This window comes from Myxine glutinosa, chromosome 4 (genome assembly GCF_964187855.1).
Source record: "Myxine glutinosa chromosome 4, kmMyxGlut1.1, whole genome shotgun sequence".
Taxonomy (NCBI): Eukaryota; Metazoa; Chordata; class Myxini; order Myxiniformes; family Myxinidae; genus Myxine; species Myxine glutinosa.
In genome coordinates, this window is record NC_136264.1 from 167505477 (window position 1) to 167522113 (window position 16637).

General features: G+C 50.3%; 1 long non-coding RNA gene across 1 annotated transcript in view; it reads right to left on the bottom strand.

Moving 5' to 3' along the window:
- Positions 1-258: 258 nt before the first annotated feature.
- The window catches only part of LOC144891853 (uncharacterized), a 119259-nt gene continuing 102880 nt past the window's right edge, over positions 259-16637 (bottom strand). The window contains exon 3 of the long non-coding RNA XR_013623249.1: positions 259-344. This is a non-coding gene — a long non-coding RNA (uncharacterized LOC144891853). The remainder of the gene's footprint in view (positions 345-16637) is intronic.

Sequence of the window (16637 nt, forward strand, 5' to 3'; positions counted from 1 at the left end):
GAAAGTCAAAAATTATAATGATTTCATGAACATAATGCAAACAATTAAAATGAATGTGTGGTGAAACTAAATTCTAACTGAGGGACCCTCCACACGGACACAGAGACATGACAAGGGAAGAGCAAATAAAAGAAAATGTGTTTGTGTGGTGCGTTCGCCGGTACTCAACCTGGCATCGATGAGGATGACTGTGGAGTGGCCCCGAGTCACTGCGCGGGAAGCGCACACGATGGTGTCAATTGCGCTGGATAAACGTGTCCGGGAGCACCACCACTCGGGAACACCATCCTCACCCCAGCCGCTCCATGCTCCACAAAGCTCCGATCATTCTCCCAGTCTTAAACCTGCACGTGTACACAGCACAAACCCAGCCTTCCTCCAACCCAGCCAGAACAAGCGAGAGAGAGAATTCAAGCGTGACCGCTCGCACCAGTAACCAGGACCAAGAGAGGCCCAAAAATGTGACTGCTCGCCACAAAGCCCAGGACAGAGAGAGAGAACAATGGCGGTCCCTTCCCTTTTTCCTCTCTAGCGTCCCGATGACATCATTCTTTGACCAATGGTGCAGCGCTGTCGCATCGTCATATCGTTACCCAACCAATCCTCATTTGGGCGTGGCCTCACAGCTATTCTTGACACCCATTGAGAATGTTCGGGGGCGGGGTTTACTTGCCGATGGCAAATGTTCGGGTCTTTGGCAGCATTATAGTGTTGTGGGTAAATGGAGCTTTTTGTCGTTCTTGTCGTTTGTAAAGGCGGCCGTTTTTAGTTTGCATAAAACAGAAGGGACAATCACAGGGGCAATTACACACTGGGGATTATTCTTAAGCCCTGCCTAATTAGCATAGCTCCACCCCTCGTATGGAGACACATATACGATGTTACCCAGACAGTCGGCCTAACGGATTCCCTACTTAGTTACAGGAACGTTCTTCTTCTTCGCGACATTCGGGGCACGCTAATCTATACAATTCTATCTCGACTAAGGTATTTCATTACCTACCCCACACATGTAACAATATGATATTCCCCATATTGTCGACCGCTCCCCTTTTTATATCCTTTGTTTGCTTGTTTGTTTGATTTGTTTGTTTGATAAATGTTAGCTCTTTCACAAGCCTCGACTCTGTATACAAAAAAAAAAAAAAATTCCACGGCCCCCCTCTCCAAATCCCTCATTTTCAGTAAAACATCTTCACAACTATTTGAGTAATACGGACCAAATTTGGTGCAATGCATCAGGACAGTAAGGTTTCATGGGGGTGTACTCCCCATCTGGATCTGTCCATTTAAAGGGGGGTAAAAAGGAGTTTTGCCCCGAATATTGGCATTTCATTCAAACATCTTCTCAGAAACAGACAACCGGATCCTGCATTGTGGCCATGCCTTCAAATTAAGTTGTGCTCCACATGGCCATATCATCCCTGGAAAGGGGGCCATGGGCTCCCTCCCCTAATCCCTCACATTCACGAAAACATTTTCCTCACAAACTACATGACAGATATGGGCCAAATTTGGTTCGATACATCAGAACATTGTCTCATGGGGTTGTGCTCCCCATCCAAATCCGCCCCCTATACGAGGCTGAAAAGGGGGAGTTTCACCTAAAATTCAGGTAATTTATTTTAAAATATTCTCAGAAACTATGAGGAAATAACCGTTAGTCTTCCACGGGGCTATCTTTTAACAGTAGGTTTACCTGAGATAGATATTATATATGATAGATGTAGAGTCGAGAAGACAGGAGTCGGGAGGAGCTGCAATCACCAACAAAGAGTTGGTTGGTAATTGGGATCACTAGTATGGCAGATAGGTGCAGAAATTGTGCCTTTGATGATACAAGCATGGCAAGCATGGCAGTCAGAGTATGTCCGAAGAAAGATATTTGGCTCTAGACCCATCGCAGATTTGTCCTTTTTTGAAAAATGGCCGCCATTGTTGTCACAGGACAAATCATACTCTAACTGTGTGCCAACTCTCGTGCTTGTATCATCAAAGGCACAATTCTCCCAAATATTTCACCTATCTGCCGTACGAAAAATTGGGCGCCATTTTTATTGGACACATCTGTGATGACTCTAATAGTCAGCATATTTAACTGTGTACCAAATACCATGCTTGTATGATTCAAACAAGTTTATACAAATTAATATAACATATACCATATACCATATACCATAATATACCATATAAATGGCGGCCATTTTAAAAACATTGTTGTCACAGGACAAATATATGATAACCCTATACTTAGGGGTCTTTAATTATGTGCCAAATGTCAAGCTTGTATGACCACAACAACAGTTTATACACAGTAATGTACCAAATATATTGTTGTGGATATGAGAATTGTGTTTTTTTATTGTGTAGTACATTGTAAAATATCACCCTCCTTCCTCCAGTTGTGTATAAAGGTCAAAGTGCGTCCCGTAATTAGGTCATAAACAATCACGTTAGCCAATCATAGATTTCCTCCTTGTTGGTAGTTTATTTCCTTATTCTATGTAGGTTAAGGCTGTGTCTTCCATTAATTGACACTCCATTGCACCGAATTCAAATAGATAGATCCCCTTTCATTCCCATTCACAAAGCCTCTACTGCCAACTGCATTTGCCGCCATTACGGCGTGGTCAGCTCGGGGAAGAAGGGCGTGCCCGCCCATCGTCATCAAGGGTGGAGCCAGAGAGCCCGTGCCCACCAATCAGGGCCGAGGCGAGCTCACCGATGGGCGTGTCCTGGAGGCCGGCGGCTTGATCGCCGGAGGCGTTATAAAAGCGCGCGCGGAAGCCTTTGAAGAAGTTCTAAGAGTTGCGCCAGAGACGGCGGATGAGTCGAGACGAGCCCTCGGAGAAAGAAGGGAGACGCGTCCTGAGGTGAGCCAGAGAAGCAGCTTTGGCTCCACCAGCAGTTTGGCTCCACCAGCAGTTTTGGCTCCACCAGCAGTCTGGCTCCACCAGCCGTTTTGGCTCCAGCAGTTTTGGCTCCACCAGCAGTTTTGGCTCCACCAGCAGTTTTGGCTCCACCAGCAGCTTTGGCTCCACAAGCAGCGTGGGCTCCACCAGGTAGCTTCGACCCGTTACCCCGCGGGAGCCAGATTGCGGTGGCATCGGTGGCCGTCGAGGTCCAGCCCGACGTCCCGTGCGGGATCAAGCCCGAACCATCTGCCCCAGCTGAACCTTCCCATTCCTCCTTCCAGTCATTCCTGCCTCCATTCCCCAGTCGTGTAAGTGTGATCATAGTCTGTCTTTTGTCTTGTCCTTGGGTTTCTAAGTAAGACTGTAATAGGTAAGCTAAGTTTCACTGTGTCCTTCTGGTCCGTCCCTCTTTCTGCTTTATTTTATTATCCTTCCTTCTCCTTGGTTTCTTTTGGTTGTAAATAGTAATAAATCCTATTCGTATTTCCTACCTCTTGTCTTCTTCTTCTTCACATCCGTCGTCTTTGTTTTTTCCCAATTGAATACCTGTGGCACGATTTGGCCAACGTTCCGGATCGGGTTAGTCTTGGTAACAGTTCGTGCTGCGGTTGCTGAACACCGCTCTGCAATCAAGTAACATCTTATCTGCGGTACGAACGGGGCTGTGCACCGGCCTTTCCGGAGGCTGCGGTGCAGCTTCAGGGACCACGTCGGTCAGTAACAAGCGAGGGGACTAATCCCCCCTCAAAGGGGAACCATAGGCCGACGTTGGGTTCCGTAACAATTGGTGTCGGGAGCGAGATACGGACCTGAAGCACGAATAGCGCGCTCAAATTTCGAGTGGGCCGAAATTTACTTTGTTATAAAATTCCAAATTTGAAAATCGTGCCATGGATAGTCAAGGCGGCGGGATGCTGGTGGGGGAACTAGAAGAGGGGTTAGGGGTAACCCAGGACCAGAGGGAAGAAATGGAGGAGAGAAATGATAATGTGGTTGAGGAGGTGTCAGGTGCACGAAATGGCGCCCTCGCGCACGTGATTGCAGCGGCACCAAATTTAGCGGCGCCCGTGACCGTAGCAGCACCGGTGGATTTGAACCTTTTTATGATGCAAATGGAGGCCCTTATGGCCAAGAATAGTGAGCAATTGGGAAACCAAATCGTAGGGTTGGAAAGCAGAATGAGGGACGAAGCGAGGGGTACAAGTGAGCAATTACGAGACGGGTTAAACAATATGGGAAACAAATTTGAGGGGTTAGACAACGGGATAAAAGAGGTAAAGAATGGGTTAACGGGGGTGGAAAATAGAATGGCTGCCCAGGAGAATCAGATAGAGGGGGTGAAAAATGGGTTAGGGGGGTTAGAAAACAAGATGGAAAACATATTGCGGGAAATAGGGGAGCAATCGGCCCGGGAAATTAAACAAATGGGAGAGCAGATAAAGGAAGTGAAAATCGGGGTAGAAGCCAAATTGGATGCCCAGAGGGATGAGTTGGAACAGATGAGGGTGGCATCTACCAAAGAGATGGGAGAAATGGGAGAGGAGATCAGACGAGGTGTAAGCGAGGAGGTCTCGGGGGTACGCGAGGAGGTAAAGCGAGGTGAGAAGCGTATGGAGAAAGAGGTGAGGAATAATACGGCTAGGTTACAGGTGGGCATAGAGGGTCTGACGAGGGGAGTAGAACAGCTGACAGTGGGACAAAAAGAACAAGTGGATCAAGTAGAAAAGAACACTGCAATAATCGGGGGGTTAAAAGCGACACAAAAAGACATCAAGAATGAATTAATAGCGACAAAGAAGGAATGTCAGATGGTACATGAGGGGTTGACGAAGAGGTTGGAAGAGGTGACGGAAGCAATGGAGACGAAGGACCGGGAGGTGAGGACGCACATAGAAACTGTCAAGGTGGCCTTAGAGGACGAAATTGAAGGGGCGCACCGGGAAATGACGGAGGTAAAGGAAAAATTAGAGGAGGTGGAAGAGGGGGTGAGTGAAATTAAGAAGAGACGGAGGGAAACTAAAAAGGAGATAAGGGAGGAAGTGATGGAGTATGTGCAAGGTCTGTGTTCAAATCATGATGATGTGCTCGCTAACCAGATAAAGAGATTGCAGGTGGCAGAGGAGGTGCGACGACGAGGTACCAAGGTGAGTGACGATATACGCGGAAATGTATATGGTGTGAGGGGAGATTCAGTCGACTTAGGGGGTGGTGTAGACCCGGGTGTTCGTGAGGGACCAATGGCGAGGTGTATGACTGGTCCGGATGGTATGGATAAAGGAGGTGTGCAAGGAGGTCCGACTATGGGGAGTGAGAGGAGCATTGGTGAGCAAGAGTGTGCGGGTATGGAGTGGGTAGTGGGTTGCGGAAGGGCGACCCAGGCATCGACACCAAGAGGGGTAGTGTTTGGAGAGACGGGGGATGCGCGGGAGCCCCCCCGGGGAATAGCGCACTGTGGGAGCCCGAACGGTTTGGTCCCGCGTTGATCCCGCCAGGAGTGACGCGCGGGGTCCGGCCTTCGGGCGCTCACAAGGTCCCACTCGCGCCGTATGACGGCAAGAGTGATTTGAGGGCGTACCTGGTGCAGTTTGAGTACGTGTGCCGAGGCAATGGTTGGAGTCCGGACGAAGGTGGAGTACACCTGGTAGGGGCGCTGCGCGGTGCGGCGGCGGAGGTGCTGACAGCTTTACCACCGGGTGCTCTCACCCTGTCAGCTCACCGCGCGGCCTTAATTAATCGTTTTGGTATTGAACAGCAAAGCGAGCTTGTTAAAGCTCAACTTGCGCAGCGAAAACGCAAACCCCAGGAGACCATCGGGGAACTTGCTCACGATATTCGCCGCGCAGTGGGGATTGTACACGCGGACATGGCGGCGAGTTCCCAGGAAAGCCTGGCGCTGGATCACTTTATCCAGGCCCTTCCAGATCTGGAGCTCCGACAACAGCTCGCCATGTGGCGCCGGCAGACCATGAGTCAGGCGGCCGACGCTGCAGCCCGTTGGGAAGCAGCGAGGCCCCTGGCCCGGGGAGGCGAGCGCCACGCAGTGGCGGTGCGTCAGGTAGGGCCCGTGCTGGGGGTCGCCCCCCCCTCGGGGGCCCGCCTCCGACGGGGGCCCTGACCCGGAGAGCATGGTTCGGAGGCTGGTGGATCTGCACCTGGCGGGACCTGGACCATGGCAGGCGGCTCCAGTGGTGGCACCCGGTAGTCCCCGACAGAGTACCCCAATTCGGTCATACAGGGGGGGAAATTTGGAATACCGGAGGCAAGCACCTTACCAGGTGAGGTGCTATAACTGTGCTCGGCTGGGTCACCGTGCGTGGGAGTGCCGAGCTCTGCGCTGGGACAATTCCCCGCCAGCCGATGCCCTCGGCTCCGCCCAGTATCGATCGGCCTAGGCGACCTCAGACACCCCCCCGCCAGGGCCCGGGAAACTAGGACGTGCCGGGCATGCAGGGTAGTATTCGGCAGTAGGGGATGGAGAGGAGCCCTCATTGACGCGACAGGTCATTCATTGTGGCCAAATTGGAACAGGTAGCTTCACAATTCGATGCAAAATTGCCGGCGTGGGGGTAGACGCCGTTGTGGACACGGGAGCCAGCGCCACGATCATCAGCCCCGTGATCCTTAATTCGAGTGCAGACGGCTGGGTAAAATCCAGCGTCTGGAAAATCATAGTTTGCAGTTGGCTACCGGGGCAACGGCTCCGATCATAGGGTGTGGTTTTGTAACCCTCAAGTTGGGATCGGTAAAGAGAGAGATCGAGGTTTGGGTGGCGGAGGTGTGCGACCCATGCTTAATAGGGTTGGATTTGTTGACTGCCAGCGGTTGTAAAATCGACTTGAGCCGGGTGATCCTGCGATGGGGAGTGGAAGAGCTACCATTGGAGGGGGTGAGCACGGCCGAGAGGGTGGAGCTGGAGGCTCCTGAGGCCGTGAACATCCCTCCGGGGGCCGAGGCCATAGTGCCGGCCCGATGGTCAGCTCGCCCGACATGGCAGGAGTCCTGCGGCCTGGTCGAACCGGTGGCAGCGCGATCCATACCTGGATTAATCGTGGGCCGCACCCTCGTAAAAACGGACGGGCCGGTGGTGGCCGTCCGAGTAATTAACATTAGTACAGAACCACGCACTATAGTGAGGGGCACGAAGGTAGCTGGCTGCACCCCAGTTAGAGAAGTCGCGTCAGTGAGGGGCGAGAACGTCCAGCCGAGCCGGCCCCAGGGGGAGCCTTCAATAAGTTATAGGAATTGGCCCGATCCCATTTGCGAGATGGTAAATCGTAGTAGCGTAGAGTTGGGAGGTACCCAGAGGGAGGCCTTACACAAACTGGTTGGGTCCCATTTGGACCTCTTCTCCTTGTCCACCGAGGATATTGGACGTACGGGCCTGGTGAAACATCAGATCCACACCGGTGAGGCCCGGCCTATTCGTCAGGCCGCCCGACGGCTCCCTTGGAGCAAGAGGGCGGAAGCTGATGAGCAGGTTGAAAAAATGCTTGACGCAGGCGTGATCGAGCCCTCGGGAAGTCCTTGGATGTCACCTGTTGTGCTGGTCAAAAAGAAAGATGGGACCACGCGGTTCTGCGTGGACTATCGCCAGCTAAACAACGTGACACTCAAGGACTCATATCCCCTGCCAAGAATTGATGACACCCTCGATGCCGTTGCGGGCTCAAATTGGTTCACAACTTTGGACCTCAAGAGTGGGTATTGGCAGGTGGAGATGGATCGGGCAGGGAAGGAGAAAACGGCATTTTCCACAGGTAAGGGGCTGTATCAGTTCACTGTGATGCCGTTTGGTTTGTGTAACGCCCCCGCCACCTTTGAGCGATTGATGGAACATGTACTAGGCGGCATGCCATGGCAATCATGCCTGGTATACCTGGATGACGTCCTAGTACATGCCAAGACCTTCCCCTAGGCTTTAGCTAATTTGGACCAGGTGTTCGGGTGCCTCAGACAGGCAGGGTTGAAGCTGAACCCGAGTAAGTGCACTTTGTTTGCAAGAGAGGTGGCCTATCTAGGTCACGTGATCGGCCGCGAGGGGGGAAAACGGTCCCAGACAAAATTAAAGTGGTGGAGGAGTGGCCCCCACCACGTACCATCAAGGAGGTGCAGGGATTTTTGGGACTCTGCTCCCACTACCGGCGTTTTGTGGCGAAATTTGCGGAGTTGGCCCGTCCCCTCCACCGGCTTACGGAGAAGGGGATGCGATTTAATTGGACAAGGGAGTGCCACGAGGCCTTCCAAAAATTGAAGGGGTGTTTAACATCCGCACCCCTTCTAGCTTACCCCACTAGCGACGGGACATTTACCCTGGACACGGATGCGAGCCAGGAAGGATTGGGCGCAGTTTTGTCTCAGACACAGGAGGGCGTGGAGAGAGTGATTGGTTATTATAGTCGGGCCTTAAGTAGGCCCGAGCGAAATTATTGTGTTACTCGCAAAGAGTTATTGGCTATGCTGGCTGCCATGAACCATTTCCACCCGTACCTGTACGGGCGGAAATTTTCGGTTCCAACTGACCATTCCTCCTTGCAATGGCTGCTTCGGTTCAAGGAACCGGAGGGCCAAATTGCAAGGTGGTTGGAAAAGTTGCAGCAGTACGATTTCGATGTGACCCATAGGGCCGGGAAGGCCCATGGTAATGCGGACGCACTCTCTCGGCGTCCTTGTCTGGGGGAAAACTGCAAATTTTGTGTGAGACACGAGGAGAGGGAGCAATTGGGCGATTCTGCCCCGATTCTCGTCGTCCGGGCAACCCGGGTGAGAGGGCCAATTTTGCCACTAACCGCGGACGAGGAATTTGGAAATTTGGCATGGAGCACGGCCCAGCAGGAGGATCCCGTTCTGGGGCCAGTGTTCAAATGGGTCAAATTGGGGCAAAGACCAAAGGGGGAAGAGGTCACCCCCCTCGGGGCGCAAACAAAGGCGTATTGGGCTCAGTGGCAGACCCTGGAATTGAAAGGCAACATCTTGTATCGCAAGTGGGTGGAGGTTCCCTCTGATAGAACTTTCTGGCTGGTGGTCGTCCCTGACAAATTTAAGAACGTCATATTACAACAGGTGCATGGTACCCGCTCCGGCGGCCATTTGGGCAGGACAAAGACAACATCTCGGGTCCGCCGGAGGTTCTATTGGGTGAATATGGGGCGCGACATACAGGACTGGTGTCGGAGATGCGACGCCTGTTCTGCCAAAAAGGGACCAGCATGGAGGATGAGGGCCCCCCTTCAATTACACCAGGTGGGGGCCCCCCTTGAGCGGGTGGCTATGGATATTCTAGGACCGCTGCCCCGCACCCGCCAAGGTAATAAGTACATCCTTGTTGTAATGGACTATTTCACCAAGTGGCCAGAGGCCTATGCCCTCCCCAACCAAGAAGCCGGGGTTGTAGCGCAGGCCTTCGTGGAAGGATTTGTATGTCGGCACCGGATTCCACAGGAGCTGCACACTGATCAGGGTCGAAATTTTGAAAGTCAATTGCTAAAAGATGTGTGCAGACTCCTGTCAATTCGGAAAACACGGACCACGCCCTTGCTGCCACAATCTGACGGGATGGTGGAAAGATTCAATCGAACATTGATCCAACAACTGGCACTGTTCACCACCACCCGTCAGGATGACTGGGACGAACATCTCCCGTACTTGTTAATGGCCTACCGAACTAGCCAGCACGGAGCCACCGCATGCAGTCCAGCATTGCTTATGTATGTGCGGGAGTTGCGGGCTCCGCCCGACTTGCTATGCGGTCCCGTGCCAGACACCACGGATACACCGCCGAGGGAGGGTTACGCACGTCACTTGGAGGAAGGCATGGAGCGGGTCCATGCCTTCGCCCGCCGCCAGCTCCATCTGGCGGGGGCCAAGATGAAGCGCAGGTACGACGACCGGAGCCAGGGGAGTCAATACGCTCCGGGGATGAAGATTTGGTTCTTTAATCCCCGGAGGCGGGAGGGCAGGTCCCCAAAACTCACCTCCCCCTGGCAAGGGCCGGGAGTCGTCCTGTCGCACGTCTGTGACGTGGTCGTTAAGATCAAAATGGGGCCACGGGCCCTCCCTCGGATCGTCCATGCCGACCGAATAAGACCTTATGCCGGCGAGCAGGCGCCCTCGTGGATCGCCTCGGCTCTAGATGCCGAGGCAGGACCCAGTACCTCTTGCGACGGGGGCTCGTAGCGTCAGAGGACTGGGGGGGGGGTGATAGTGGGAGATGCCCGATGTAGAGGAGTGGCAACTCTGCCATCCCTCACACGGGGGCAAAGGAGCACTAGTCTTATGGGGTTTACGGCAGTGAAAACTAGCCCGGGAGGGTTAGGATATCGTGTGTAGGGACTTAGAAATTGACCATAGGTAACGGTAAGGTTTAGGTAGCAACATTGAACCGGTAGTGGGGACATAGAGAGGGTAGTTGGATTATAATGACGAGGGAGCGCAATAGTTTAAAGGGGCGACTGGGAAGCGCAAGTTCCAGAGGGGAGTAGTTAGATGAGATGATGCCGTGTGTTTGAATATCGAAAGTGTATTGAGCAGTATGAGTAAATGATTGTGATTGTGAGTTGTATTGAGTGTGGAAGTGTATGGAGCAGTGAGTGAGGAACAGGTGAGATTGCACAGGTGTGCAACTGAACAGGTGTATGGAGCAATGTGTGAGTGAGTGATAGTGATGTGAGTTGTGCTGACCAAATGGTCCAGGGAGGAAGGAGGGTGCAGGGGGCACCAGGTAAGATTGCACAGGTGTGCAACTGCAGGTGAATGGAGAATGGTTGTGTGGAATACATGGAGTCTGGAATGGATGGTCGTGGAGTGAGTATGGTGGAAACTGTGGAGTGGAGCGGATGGTGCGAAGGTGTGGATGGGGGAAAGGAGGATGGACCCCATCACGAATACCCGGGGAGGGTAGTTTAAGAGTTAGGTAGAGGGTATAAGTAAATTGTGGTTGGATATTGGCATCTGTGGCGCGTGTGGAAGAATGGAGTTTGGATGGGTGCATTAGTGTTGTGGAAATGGCTGGGCGTGTAGCCTGTTAGTATGTGTAGTTGATTGGGCACTCCACCACTGTGAGGATGTCAGCCAGGTGAGGCCGCAGGTGGGCTCTGGGGGCCAGTAGAGTTGTTGTGGATGGGGCCCGAGGATCCGGAGGACGGACCCGGGTAGCCCAGTACCAGAGGGCACCGAGGGGTGACAGAGCCAGGAGGGGCCTTCCCCAGTTAGATAGGTTAGGGTGAGGAGCTAGGTAAGCTCGGGTGGCAACTACAGTGGTGGAGGTGTGCAGGTGGGTAGACCTGCTGGGAGAGCTACATGACTCAGCCCGGAAATTGTGCGAGGGCACCGGGAGATGAATCGGGGGAGTGAGACCCCAAATTGATAAGCACCACAGTTTGGTCAATGGGAATTGGTTTTTAGAACCCATAGAGTAAGTTGGCCAATGGTTTGGCAGGGAAAGACCCCGGGTAGTGTAAAGTGTGTTAATGTCATTTAGAAGGTAGTTAGGATGGAGATCTCCTCGCACCATCTGCATCCACTCACCTGGGATGACGTACCTCCACACCATGCCATGGTTGTTTTTATTATTTTATTGTGCAAATGTTTGGAATGTGAGACGCATCATGACGTGGGTGTGACATTGTGCTTTGTTGTTCCATCTCTTCCTCCTTATGAGGATTGATGATGAATTGGGTGATGGCAAATTTTGGATTTGTGGGAGTGAAGACGAATTTGGTGTTGGGGAAATATGGGGAAGACGAGACATTAGTGACGAATTTGTAATGTGTAGATTTTGTACATATGGGGTAAGGGCAAGGGTAGTGTAGGTCACATGTGGGGGGGGCGTACGGTAGGGACGAGCTTTTCTCCGCTCCGTCTCCATACGCACCTCGCCTTGCATTGCCTTTATTGATGTGTACCCTTGTGACCTTACCCCTTGCTCACCTGTCTTTCCCCCCCCGCCCCCCTTGTCTCCCACATGAGGACTGTGCGCCACTGGGCGCCGAGGGGAGCGTGCGGGAGTCCGCCATTGTGCGCCCGAAACTCTCGCAACCACAGCTGTCTGCATCGATGCACCACCTTATGGACCACATGGCTGTGGCTGAGCACCACTGATGGACCCCATGGGTTGGAGCATGGCCCCTCTGCTGGAACCGGCCATGAAGGCCCGAGATCTTGCTGGCGGACCTTGGTCACAGGGCACCTATGCCATACAGGTGAACCACACATAGTCGGCCCTGTGGGCCATAAATAAATAAAAACGGACACGTTTTGTGCAAGTTTTATGTCCAAATATGTCCAGCAAAGAAGATGACAACAACTGGAAAAACGACACTAGCCAGCAGAGGGAGCCGAAGAGCAAGAGACCACCAGCCGGGTTTGTTTGGTTATTTTTATTATTGAACTGTGGTGACTGTGCACCGATTGGTGCTTGATGATGTTTTTGGTGCGTTTTTGGGTGCTTCATGGTGCGTCGATGCAGAGCAGACTGTCTCCCCCCCCCAAAAGAACAATCACAGGTCCTGGGTTGCGTATTGTAAATAAAAGTAGCGTCAACTGTAAATAATACTCCCCCATCGTAAATGTATAGTTTGATGACCATTCCGCAATTCGGTTAGTTGTGGGCGTGAATCTGTTAGGCAGGGTGCAATGGAGCAGCGGGACATATTTATTTATGTTTTAAAACTGTCACACTCAGGGTCAGGTTAAATGTAGAGGGAACTACACCTATGTGCCACACTAAAAGTAAAGGTAATAGCCCCAGGACGTGCCTAAGAGGAGGAGGGTGCAGTGTTGTGGATATGAGAATTGTGTTTTTTTATTGTGTAGTACATTGTAAAATATCACCCTCCTTCCTCCAGTTGTGTATAAAGGTCAAAGTGCGTCCCATAATTAGGTCATAAACAATCACATTAGCAAATCATAGATTTCCTCCTTGTTGGTAGTTTATTTCCTTATTCTATGTAGGTTAAGGCTGTGTCTTCCATTAATTGACACTCCATTGCACCGAATTCAAATAGATAGATCCCCTTTCATTCCCATTCACAAAGCCTCTACTGCCAACTGCATTTGCCGCCATTACAGCGTGGTCAGCTCGGGGAAGAAGGGCGTGCCCACCCATCGTCATCAAGGGTGGAGCCAGAGAGCCCGTGCCCACCAATCAGGGCCGAGGCGAGCTCACCGATGGGCGTGTCCTGGAGGCCGGCGGCTTGATCGCCGGAGGTGTTATATAAGCGTGCGCGGAAGCCTTTGAAGAAGTTCTAAGAGTTGCGCCAGAGACGGCGGATGAGTCGAGACGAGCCCTCGGAGAAAGAAGGGAGACGCGTCCTGAGGTGAGCCAGAGAAGCAGCTTTGGCTCCACCAGCAGTTTGGCTCCACCAGCAGTTTTGGCTCCACCAGCAGTCTGGCTAAACCAGCAGTTTTGGCTCCACCAGCAGTTTTGGCTCCACCAGCAGTTTTGGCTCCACCAGCAGTTTTGGCTCCACCAGCAGTTTTGGCTCCACCCACAGTTTTGGCTCCACCAGCAGTTTTGGCTCCACCAGCAGCTTTGGCTCCACAAGCAGCGTTGACTCCACCAGGCAGCGTGGGCTCCACCAGGCAGCTTCGACCCGTTACCGCGCGGGAGCCAGATTGCGGTGGCATCGGTGGCCGTCGAGGTCCAGCCCGACGTCCCGTGCGGGATCAAGCCCGAACCATCTGCCCCAGCTGAACCTTCCCATTAGTCCTTCCAGTCATTCCTGCCTCCATTCCCCAGTCGTGTAAGTGTGATCGTAGTCTGTCTTTTGTCTTGTCCTTGGGTTTCTAAGTAAGACTGTAATAGGTAAGCTAAGTTTCACTGTGTCCTTCTGGTCCGTCCCTCTTTCTGCCTTTATTTTATTATCTTTCCTTCTCCTTGGTTTATTTTGGTTGTAAATAGTAATAAATCCTATTCGTATTTCCTACCTCTTGTCTTCTTCTTCTTCTTCACATCCGTCGTCTTTGTCTTTTCCCAATTGAATACCTGTGGCACGATTTGGCCAACGTTCAGGATCGGGATAGTCTTGGTAACAGTTCGTGCTGCGGTTGCTAAACATTGCTCGGCAATCAACTAACATCTTATCCGCGGTACGAACGGGGCTGTGCACCGGCCTTTCCGGAGGCCGCGGTGCAGCTTCAGGGACCACGTCGGTCAGTAACAAGCGAGGGGACTAATCCCCCCTCAAAGGGGAACCATAGGCCGACGTTGGGTTCCGTAACAATATGTAAAATAACAAGCAATAGAGGCCATTTTGAAAAATGGCCGCCATTGTTGTCACAGGACAAATCTGAGATGGCACTATAGCCAAATATCTTCCTTAGGGCATACTCTAACTGTGTGCCAACTCTCGTGCTTGTATCATCAAAGTCACAATTCTCCCAAATATTTCACCTAGCTGCCGTACTACACCAACCCTTCAACATTCCACCATAGTGGGGCAACTTAGCATAACAATAATTGTGCATTTTGTGAGGAAAGCACCAAATTTGGCACACTAGTAGACGATCATATTATGAAAAGATCTGGATATTGGGCCATCTCAGATTCAGAGATTTGATTTTTGCAAGATTTCGATTCGATTGGGATCGAAGAGAACACCTTCTTCGTCTTCTGTACAGTGAAGTTGCCAGCCCTGAATTCTCTGGCTACATCTGGGTGCTTCATTGGCAACCATGTCCCTCAGGTGAACAGGGGCCCACCTGGCATAGTGTGTGTGGTCTAAGGCATGGAACCATGGGACCAGTTCCGTCAGGGCATCAAGGTACATCGTGAATGAAGCCTGCCGCAGGGAACGCACGTAGACCTGTACCAACATCTCTAGTTCCAGCACAGTTGCCTAGTACTGAAAGTTGGGAATGTCTCTCCTCTCTGGTGACACCAGTCTTCGAACTCAGGCAGGTCTTCTGCATCATCAGCATATGTCATACAGTGGCGTTCATACGCACGGTGTTGCAGGATGTGCAGTGCCGCTGCAGTGATTTGATGAGCTCTTCTTGTGCGGGTGACGTGGGCAGCTCGCAGGAAGGAGTCGGCCGTCCCTGGCGTTGCAATCCCAGCTTGCAAATCTGCAAAATCTGCAAATCTTGCAAAAAATCAAATCTCTATATCTGAGATGGCCCAATATCCAGATCTTTTCATAATATGATAGTCTACTAGTGTGCCAAATTTGGTGCTTTCCTCACAAAATGCACAATTGTTATGCTATATTTAGCTTAGCTGCCGGACTATCACTCTCGTTGGGGTTTGTGGGCAAAATACACGATAAAGACGCATGGAGATGTAGCAAACGCTATAAAAACAAGAAAAAGAGCAATCAGAGATTGCAAACCCTCGCCAGGATGTATTTTCAGTGGTTTTTAAGGCTTTTGTAATAAAACAAATATGGCGGCCGAACCACGTAACCGATGACGTCATCATTTTTTCTAAACGAATTTATTCCTGCATTATGCTCAAGAAATTTCATCTTGATCGGATGAAGTTTTGTACTTTTCGAATTATGACGTCATAATGGAGGCATCTATGACATCATCATTAACGTATTTTATTCTCCATGGAGTGTTCTTTACAATGAGCCATGTCTCAATTTTTTCTATGCAGAGCTTTCGGAGATATCGAGGTGCAACGTTTTTCGGTTTTTCCAAGATGGCGGCGGAACCACGTGACCTATGACGTCATCGATATCTTTTTTTTCTTCACCAATTTATGCCTATAGGACGCTCAAGAATTTCATCTTAATCGGATGAAGTGTTGTACTTGTCGAATTATGACGTTATAATGGAGGCACCAATGACATCATCATTAACATATTTTATTCCCCATGGGGAGTTCTTTTCAATGAGCCATGTCTCAATTTTTTCTATTCAGTGCTTTCAGAGATATGGTGGTGCAAATTTTTTCGGGTTTTCCAAGATGGCGGCCGAACCACGTGATCTATGACATCATAATTATCATTAAAACATTCTGCAGGTGGAGTTGCACCGATGGTGAAAATTTCCCGTCGATTGGACCAACGGTTGCAGAAAAAATCATATTTATTCTGTGTGGACAAACAGACAAACAAACACAAACAAACAAACGGACTCAAATGCAATACCCTCTCCTCTGGCGTGGGTAACAAGTCCAAATACATTAAAAGTACATCCCCTTCCCCCCCCCGCCCCCCCATGCCAAATAAATAAATAATATCCTCTGGCACCTGGCGATACCTCTGTGTAGCTAATAGAGATTGTACATGAATTGATTGATTAATTGCATAATTAAAATCAATAAACAATAATCGTAAAATAATTTATTAATCAATTGGATAATAGCATACCTAAACTACCAGTATTTCATCCAAAGCTGTAACTTTTTGAAAATTAATTAAATAAGTCATTAATCGAAAAAATAAATAATTTATTTATTAATAAATAAATAATAAATCGATTAATTGATATATCAATAAATCAAAAATATCCTTTATAGCTACATCACTTGCATAGTCACTGTCATGCGGAATATCAGCTTCCTAGCTCAAAAGGTATTTTGCCAGTTGAGAAAGAAAATAAATAAGTGATTAATAATGAAAATAAAGAAATAATAATCATAAAATAATGAAATTATTAATCAATTGGCTAATGGAATACCTAAACCACCACCGTTTCATCCGAATCTGTAACTTTTACAAAATTAATCAACGAAGGCATTGATTGAATAAATAAATAATAAATCGATTTATTGATTAA